Consider the following 8876-nt stretch of genomic DNA (forward strand, 5'->3'; position numbering starts at 1 on the left):
TCACTATGCTGCTAAGAGATTTCCCCCCCCCCCCCCCCCCTTTTTTTCCTTGAAAATGTAGAATAAATAAGATCATTTGTTTTGATTAAGATGCTGTGTTCTCTGCACAGGGTAAGGGTCAAGAGTGATGCATCACTTTAATACTCAGAACAGGGCATTTCGCTTTGTACCAGAACTATGCTATGAGTCAGCTGCACAAAAATGAATGTTAAGTCCTTCAAGGGAGGAAAACTTACAGAAATGGAGACTAAAGATTAAAATGTTTTCCCCTTTAAAAGGCAAAGGATAAATGCAAATGTCTTTTATTATTTTGTTGAGGTAACCCATTGCTAAACACACTTGAGGGTTTTACCTTTTTCCATTGCAAAATATCACTGGTTTAGAACTTGTGAGAAAATGCCCTACACTTCTTCTCTGCTTCTTAAATGAACCTACAGCATATTAAAAAAAAAAAAAAAAAAAAAAAAAAACCAACAGGTAAAACAGCAGCCTAGTAATTCAGTTTTTATCACATGTACCCTCATTTACATGTTGAGTGAAGTGTTCAATCTGTGATCTCTTCCTTCTCCTAAGAGATGTTACTAAGATGCATAGTTCACTTACTAACTAGAACTTCCTGATCTATCTAAAAATCTTCTTGCTATATTGAGCTGAGTGAAGGTACTGGTGCTGCATCACTTCAGGATTTCTCTCACAGGACTTCATCAAGTCTCATGCCTGTTGCTTTATTTAACTGTCACGTAGCTAATAAACCTTCTCCACATAAGGTTCTGCATTTTGCAAAAGTGCTTTTCTTCCTCCACCTCTGATCCATCTCCAAGCAAGTTTTCTAATGTTGTTCTAAAACACAGAGCTGCACAGCCATCATCTAGATACTTTTTCACCGCTGTTTTCTGCCCTTGTTCTGGTCAAAGATCCCACGTCTCTTTTACAGAACATGGGTAGTGTGGAGTTTTGTTCAGTTATCAACTTAATTTCATTTTAAAAACCCACAGTTTACAAATATATTCCTTCTGTGGGTTCCAGTCAGTTGTCACTTCCCACTTCACTGTTGCAAGCTAATGCTGATCCACCCTCTGAGGCATCTGCAGTTAAGTTTAAGACAAAAACAATGGAAGCATCAGTTAGCTGAAACTTTTTATATCCATCTCTCAAGTAATTTCAAGATATTAATGACCTTTGTATTTTAAGCAGTAGTATCCAATGTAGTAAGACATACTGTGAATACATCAAGAATGAAATAGTGACCAATATGTGCACGTATTGATTGATACACTCACACTTCAGAGCAGGGTGGTCACTTACGTTTTATTTGCCCCACCGATGATGACAGCAGATGTTACTCAGAAAAACTATTAAAATATCAATATTAATTACTAAGGACTATTATAGAATTGTACAAGAAGTCACTAATTGCTATTTCTCCCCTATAGTTCCTTATTTGTTAGCAAAACTCTTTTGCATAGCAATATTAATACTGTAATTACTTTCTTCAGCCTCCAGAAAACAAACTCATATATGGGACCTTCAGACACAGCTAAGGGCTATGCTCAAAACCTTCTCTGCTTGTTCCAACAATATCACAGTAATTTCAAGGTACCTTCTTTCCCCATATATTCTGCCTCGTAAAGAAAACATGCTCTAACAACATTATCTCAGGCTTAACAGATCTGCTCTTTTTACATCTTAAATTACACTTGCCTAGTCTGCATGTGGGAGAAAATCACCATCATGTAAAGGTACCACAGATGATGCCATTTATATTCTAGGTCTCTATATGTATCTGCAAATTTAGGTACTAAATTTCTGATTCATAACAATGGTACATATGTAACAACCACAAAGGTAACAATGGAATTGAACAAGTATCAGTAAAGGTTTGATTTGGTCTTTGAGACTGATTTTTTATATTAGGATAGTAGAGTTGCCAAATGGACAATCAGAATCTTCTAAACTGTAAAGCACACAAAATTAAAGCTAAGAAAAGCTATTTTTATTGAGGTAGTTACAATTGATACTTTTTTATTTTTTTCCTAAGCATCTAGGGTTAGCTTTTCTGTCTCCACAAGAACTTCTGCCAGTAAGTATAACATTTGGTACCAAGTAGAAAAATCGTAAGAGCATTTAAGAAACAGTGGGCTTGATCCTGTACTACTTAGACAACACATTAATTTCTTTTTCCAGCAGCCCTGTTACTAAACTTAGCTTAAAGCATGAACTTTGCTAAAGGTAAGCATAACAAAGAACAGGAAAGACAATGCAAAATATGTGTCTAGTACCTGCCCTTTACCGCAGCCCCTCTGTGAGTGTAACCCCCATGTCCATTTAAGGGATGAGTTGATTCCCTTTGAAGTGAACAATAACTACAGCAGACCTCAGCCTAATGCAGATAAGAATCTTATAAAATTTGTATTTACAGTGAGAATCTGTGGGAATGTACAGTGTATGAGGTTGGTATTTAAAAAGAATTTTCTAGTTTGAGTCAAGACCAGGTGACAAAACCCAAACATCATCTGATTCTTCTAGCAAACTATGCAAAGTTGAGCTGGCGCTCAGGGTCAGGTTCCAGCATCCCTGTCAAGTGGATAGCAAGTATTTCATAGCTGGCATGCCAGCATAGGAAAGTGCTCTCAGTAACAAAATGTGCTTTTTACAGATCCTTAATGTTTTACATTAAGAAGTCTGGTCAGTTCAATACAGCTGACCAACAGCTACTCTGTCAGGTCCTGTGAATTTTCTTTGGGAAGTTTGTCCAGATTTATAAAAAAATCTTCAGGGAGATCACTACTTTTACCAGCATATAAACCATCAGATCTATTTTAATTGTTTACTGTGGTATAATACCATTATTTGGTAGCTTCTGACTTAAATATTTAATTGCTTAAAATGCACTCCTGTCTGCTTCAGACCAAATAAGATTAATTAGAGATATTCTAGTTTGATCCATTCTGTCTTTTCTCAAACTCACAAGATTGTGACCACAAATAGAGGGTTTACACACCCGGGAAGATTGTCCGGGAAATACATGAATTATTTACAAACATTCAGAAGGCTTTGTGAACTTCTCCTCAACAACTCCCACTCAAGAAATTATCTCCTATCCCTGCAAAATTGTCTCAAAGGTTAATTTCTGCATGCTGACCAGGTTTATGGCCGGTGACAGATGCCTGGTGTAACACTGCTACAGCTTGCCTTCTAGGGGACTTTTCTCTATCCTCCTTCACATCACAACATCAGCAGCAAGCACATGAGGGCTATTGAGACACAAATAACAAGAAGCACAACTTGAAAAGCACCAGTCTTCCATTTGTAGATACAACAGTTGAGGATGCCCAGCACGAGTTTCAACCTGGCCATAGTAGTCCAGCGTGCAAAGCAGCATTGATCCCCGGCCACAGAGCCCTCACTGGAAGGCTTTTTGTTAGTTTATATTTTTACAAGCTGGCTCTGGCTCACTCCTTGGTCCATCTTCAAACTGTTTTTTCCTGTTGCAACATGTTTCTAGTACATGCTGCATGGTTAGCTTGCACACCACTGCTTAATATGAAGAGTTTATTGTAATGAATACGATGTCTAGGAAGTGATTTCATCACAAAAACTATCAAATTAGAACATTACTCAGGTATTTTCTTATACCACTTCAAAGTCCTCATGATCAAGGCCAAATGTCCAGGTGTACAAGACTGAGCAGTCATGACAGTGAATTCTCTATAAGATGTGATATTATGTGTCTCATTAAGTATTTCCACATATATGCAGCTACTGTTTTGTGAAAGAGTTAAATGAATTTAACAGCAAGACAATGTATGAGAAAAGATTTCCAATAAATATTTCCCTACTTATTTACTTTAAACAGAAACAGGAATTATTTGGTCAGCAAACCCTTTGGTTTCGTTTAACAAATATGATGTAATGGGCTGTTATACAAACAATCTGGACTTTTCTCCCGAGATTGGCCTTATTTATGTTTATTTCCCATACCACATTACTCTTCTTTTGGTTATGTTAAATGGTAACTAACAAAAATGCACTGTTGAATGATTAGCCAAGTAGTCAAGCTTTTCTTGTTTCATGCTCAATTTATTTTTATCATTCCAAGTGGACTTCTGACTGATTTTCAAGTACTGTGGAATGGTTGCGAGTCTAGCCTAACTCTTCTCTCTAATAGAAGAAACAGGGATCTCTGTTCTGAATCAACAAAGCCTCATGACTTCTTTTTTGTTGTTGTATAAATTGGAGCTGATGAAACAGGAAAAACTTTTCTGGATTATTTTAAATGGTTTAAAACATAGATAAATGCTGGATTAAAAGATACTATTGAAATGACAAAGCTAATCAACCATGTTTCCTAAAACAGATAAAGTTTTTACAACTGTTCAGTGGGAAGAAGACATATATCAAAAGCCAGTCACCCAGATAAAGAGGAGAGTCATATACTTAAAAACTTTTTCAGTGCTGACTTCAAAGTTAACTCATGACCTTGGGCAATATAGGAAGATATCACTGAGGAAAAAAATACGAACTTTAATGAGTATAGTGCAAGCATACTCGAACCTGCCAGCACACAAAGTATTGATTTCAACTGAATTAACCTTTTTTTCTTTTTTTTTTTTTTTTCTTTATTACTTTGGAATTACCAGGGGAATACATGTTGATACCCAGTTTATTTCTGTAAGAATTTAACTTGAATTAGAAGCAAAATCAAATCTCTCAGAGTTTGAATACTGGACTGGATCCAAGAATTTATGGCAAAATAAGCATGAATTTTTCAGATTTCAACATTCAAATCATTAATTTTGTGTCCAAGAATGCTGCTTAGCTTCACAAGTCTGCTAAGACTGCCCCGCCTCTCTTCTACTCCACCCCACTTTCTGAAGTTTAGAAACAGAACCGGGTGTTTCCTTTGAGAAACACAGGACTCTCACGCAACTAAAGAAATCCTTCAACATGCAGCATGAAAGCACAGCAAAGTGCTCCTTTGCCACTTGTTGCAAGACTGAAGACTCGAATGAGTTTCTCTAAGATGAGGTGAAGATACTAAAGGTTATTTAAAGATTGGGTCCCAAGGAATGATTACTTAGAAGATTGAACTATTGATCTATTCTCCTCCCTGCCTCCCCTAATCTAATCTCTCCAACAATTTTGAACTCGTTAAGAAATTTCAGCTTCATTTGACAGAGAACAGGCAAGAGGTAATGTCCTACAAGTTCTGAGAAAAATTGCTGCTGTGCAGAGGGTACAAAACCCAAATCACTACCTCTAGTGAGGGGAAGACTGCAGCTCTGAGCTTTGTTTTCAAGTCTGTCTGGCTCAGTTGAGCAACCAGCACATGCGTGTGGCTTTGAAAACAGCTACAGCATAAGCTGCAACTTGCTCATCCTCCCTGGAAACAGAAAGGGAGATGAGAGCAAACTCACAAACAGGGATGTCCGAGGGGGACGGAGTAGGGGGGAAGTACTCAATATTTAAGACTGTCAATGCAGCATAACACAGAGCTCGCAGTCTGTGCCCAAGCAATCCACCGACTCACAGCCGTGCTGGCTGAAGCAGAAGGTCAGACCCAAAGCTGCAAGGGTTAAACAGTAAGGTTTGCCCAGCTCTGCCCGAGGGTGAGCCAGCAGGATGGGCTTGATTGGCAGACAGTCTCAAATGCTCTGGGGTGGGCATGGGACCTGCTGCGGGTGGGAATTCCAAGGTAAAATGCTCTCTGGAAAGGCTTTTGTTCCCAGAAGCAGCAGCCACCTGCCTCTCCCTTGAGTCAGTCCAGCAGTAACAGCAACCTGTTATTCTCTACTGAGCTTTTAAGTTAAGGGCTCTTTTTCATTAACAGACCTAAATCTAAAGACTCCATAAGAATCAATGCAAATTTTTCCATCAGATAAGTGAGTAGGGTCTGCACATAAAAAAAGGAGAAGTAGCAGAAGAAAGGAAAACAAACAGGTCCAAAACTGACATCAGGGACCTTCATTCCACTCACCATAAAACTTAAGGACAGGAATAATTGTCTCCACTTTACTCTTGTGAGGAAGTTGAGTGCTTTCTCACACTTTCTTTATCCTTTCCTAATGGTCTCAGAGCCTTCAATTTTTTGTCATCCATCCATGCTGCAAGTCTCTTTAAACTGTAATTAGATAATCTTCCAGATTGTGAAGGAACCTGTTGTCAGAGGAATTCCTGAGGATTTAGCCCCAATTTGATGAAACTGAGATTTTCTAAATTAACAAAGGACTAAAGATAATATTATTTGCATAAGTGGAAATCCTGTTTTACCAGCAACTATTTTGAAGGAACCCTGTAACAAAATACATGTGCTTGTACATTCATGTTCCTCTATTTTATTTTCTGTCAAAGACGACTCCATATTTCTTAGCACCGTGATCTCTGTGTATCTTATTGGAATGTGGACCTTAGCCTGCATGCTTGCAGACTCAGCCTAAGAGATCCAAACCATGCAGGCACCAGTTAAACTCATTTCCCCAGATCAGTTTCAGTTTTTCACTCCAATTGTATATATATGGTTCTCATTCACATGCAAAAATCCTACACTTAAGAGCAGGTGATAAGGATATATTGAAGATTATTGGAAGATAATCTACAGGTACTCGGGACCAAATACTGCTCTTCACAGGGCAGGTCCTTTGTAGTCAAACCTGATTTCTTGTGCAAGTGCAGAAATGTGTTTTCAAGGAAAATGGTAGCAAGTCCTATATCTGTAACAGAGGGGTCTATTCATCCATGGTATTCTATTTTCAACAGCTGCTTCATACCCATGTATTTTAAAAGACACTGTGGTGCTGCTTCAAAATCTCTAGGATTAAAGCCATGATCTAAAAGCTTATTCAAGTCATGTTGAAACACAGCGGGCTGTGAGGCTGAACACAGCCTGATAACTAGTCTAATGTAGATATTAAAGTTATTTTAGGAATCTAGCATATACAGCCTACATCTAAGGTCAAAGTGTGTAAACCTCAAAGTTATTTCAACTCTCATTGCACTGCACCTACCAGTTTTCATGTCAAGTAGGATATTTGGAACTACAGATTGGTAGTCTGCTGGCAAATAATGTGATTCCCAACAGATCTTGGATGGCATACATGCTGTCATAACTGGGACATACTTATTACCCTCTTCAAACTTTGCTCACACCAGCAATACATCCTTTGTATTGAAATATTTCAGGCTGTGATAATAACCTTATGTTGCAAATAGGATTCCTAAATATCCAACCTTTGAAAATGAGGACAGCATGCCTAATGGCATACCTCCAAAGATCACCAGTTTTCAGAGGTTTTCTGTAAAGTTCATTTTCAGAGGCACTTAAATTTAAAAATACTTATTGTCAATCCCAAATATTGTGGCTCAATATCAACACCTGAAGAGATGGAAAATGAGGAATAGAACAGTTATCAGATTGAACTTCCATGCTAAGTTATCAGCAAATATTCAATTCTCAAGTTGTTAAAAAAGAAAAATAATGGTTTGAAATATGCAAGAAGCAATGTTTGGCAAAAACCTGGAGGTAAAGAAAAAGTCTTGAGTTTTAAGTTGATCAAATGTCCTTCCTTTTCTCTTTATCCATATTGTCATAACACTTGAAATGATAAAGTTACAAGCCAAAACATTATAATAAAAATGTTATATAAATGTTGTACACCTTTTCAGTCCTGAAATATGGACACCACAGTAGAACCTTTGTGTTTGGTATGCGATTACATTAGCTCTATCTCCAAAACACCTCAGAGTTGTTCCTTTATTTTCTTAAATATGGACATAATACTGTCAAAACTACTCTATCTAGGCTTTCTGACTCAAAAGCTAGACTTGTCAATTATAACTACAAATGCCTCTGAAAATTTGGGTTGCTTTGTTAAGGCAGTCCTTGGTGAAAAGTGGACAGCTGTCTCCTCTGACAATAAAAAAAAAAATGGAAAACACTTCCATTTGCTGTAATAGAATCCTAATTTCTGGCAGTCCAATAGTAATTTCTAACTTGGGTACTAGAGAGAAAAGACTTAGGTTTCGTATTACTTCAAAAACCCCCAAGAGGATTTCAAAATCATTTCAGCCGGATGTCTAGCTGGCAAAGAACAGGAGTCTCCATCACGCAGGAGCAGTACAAACAGTTACTTAGGACTGTGCATATCAGTATCTGACAGCTGAGTAACCCCGAAGCACTCGTGGTTAAAATGTGAAACCAAACCTGAAAAGAGAACCTGCTATAAGGATTAATACTCTAATGTAAAATCCACAGTGCTATCTTTCAGCCACTGCCTGTGGCCTTGTTTATTTTCACTTCACCTTATTTCTGAAATGAAGTGTCATAAATGGCATACAGTTCTCAAGACCATTCTGAACTGGAAGATTACATTTCAGTTACAAACAATTCATCCATACAGACAAAGGTGTCTTTAGGCTAATAAAACAATTGCTTTTGTCTTTAAAATTTAGTTGTGAGTATAAGAATGCTGCCTAGGGACAGATCCTTGTCCTTGGCCAACTCTTACTTGTCACTGCTAAAAGCACACGTGCACACAGTACAAACAACGGCCAAGCCTTGCCCAAAATACAAGCAGCAGCAGACAAGAATGCTTTCAGAACTGAAAATGAATAGCAAAGTATTTCTACAGTACTAACAACTTAAAGGCCTCTCCAGTCCTTCCACCAGGTACCAAATCTCTGAGTTTCCCTTCATGCTGTATCCACCCACGCCCTTGACACATGGATCAGCGCTGAGTGTGTTTGTCTCTAAAAGAGACTTGTCTCTGTGCAATATTGTTTGGACAACACCTGCATTTCCAGAAAACATGAGTCATACATTCTAGTGGATGGACCATCCCAGTATCTGGAAAAGCATGCTCTGCAAGCCTGGTGAAATA

Source organism: Columba livia, chromosome 1, assembly GCF_036013475.1.
Source record: "Columba livia isolate bColLiv1 breed racing homer chromosome 1, bColLiv1.pat.W.v2, whole genome shotgun sequence".
Classification (NCBI taxonomy): domain Eukaryota; kingdom Metazoa; phylum Chordata; class Aves; order Columbiformes; family Columbidae; genus Columba; species Columba livia.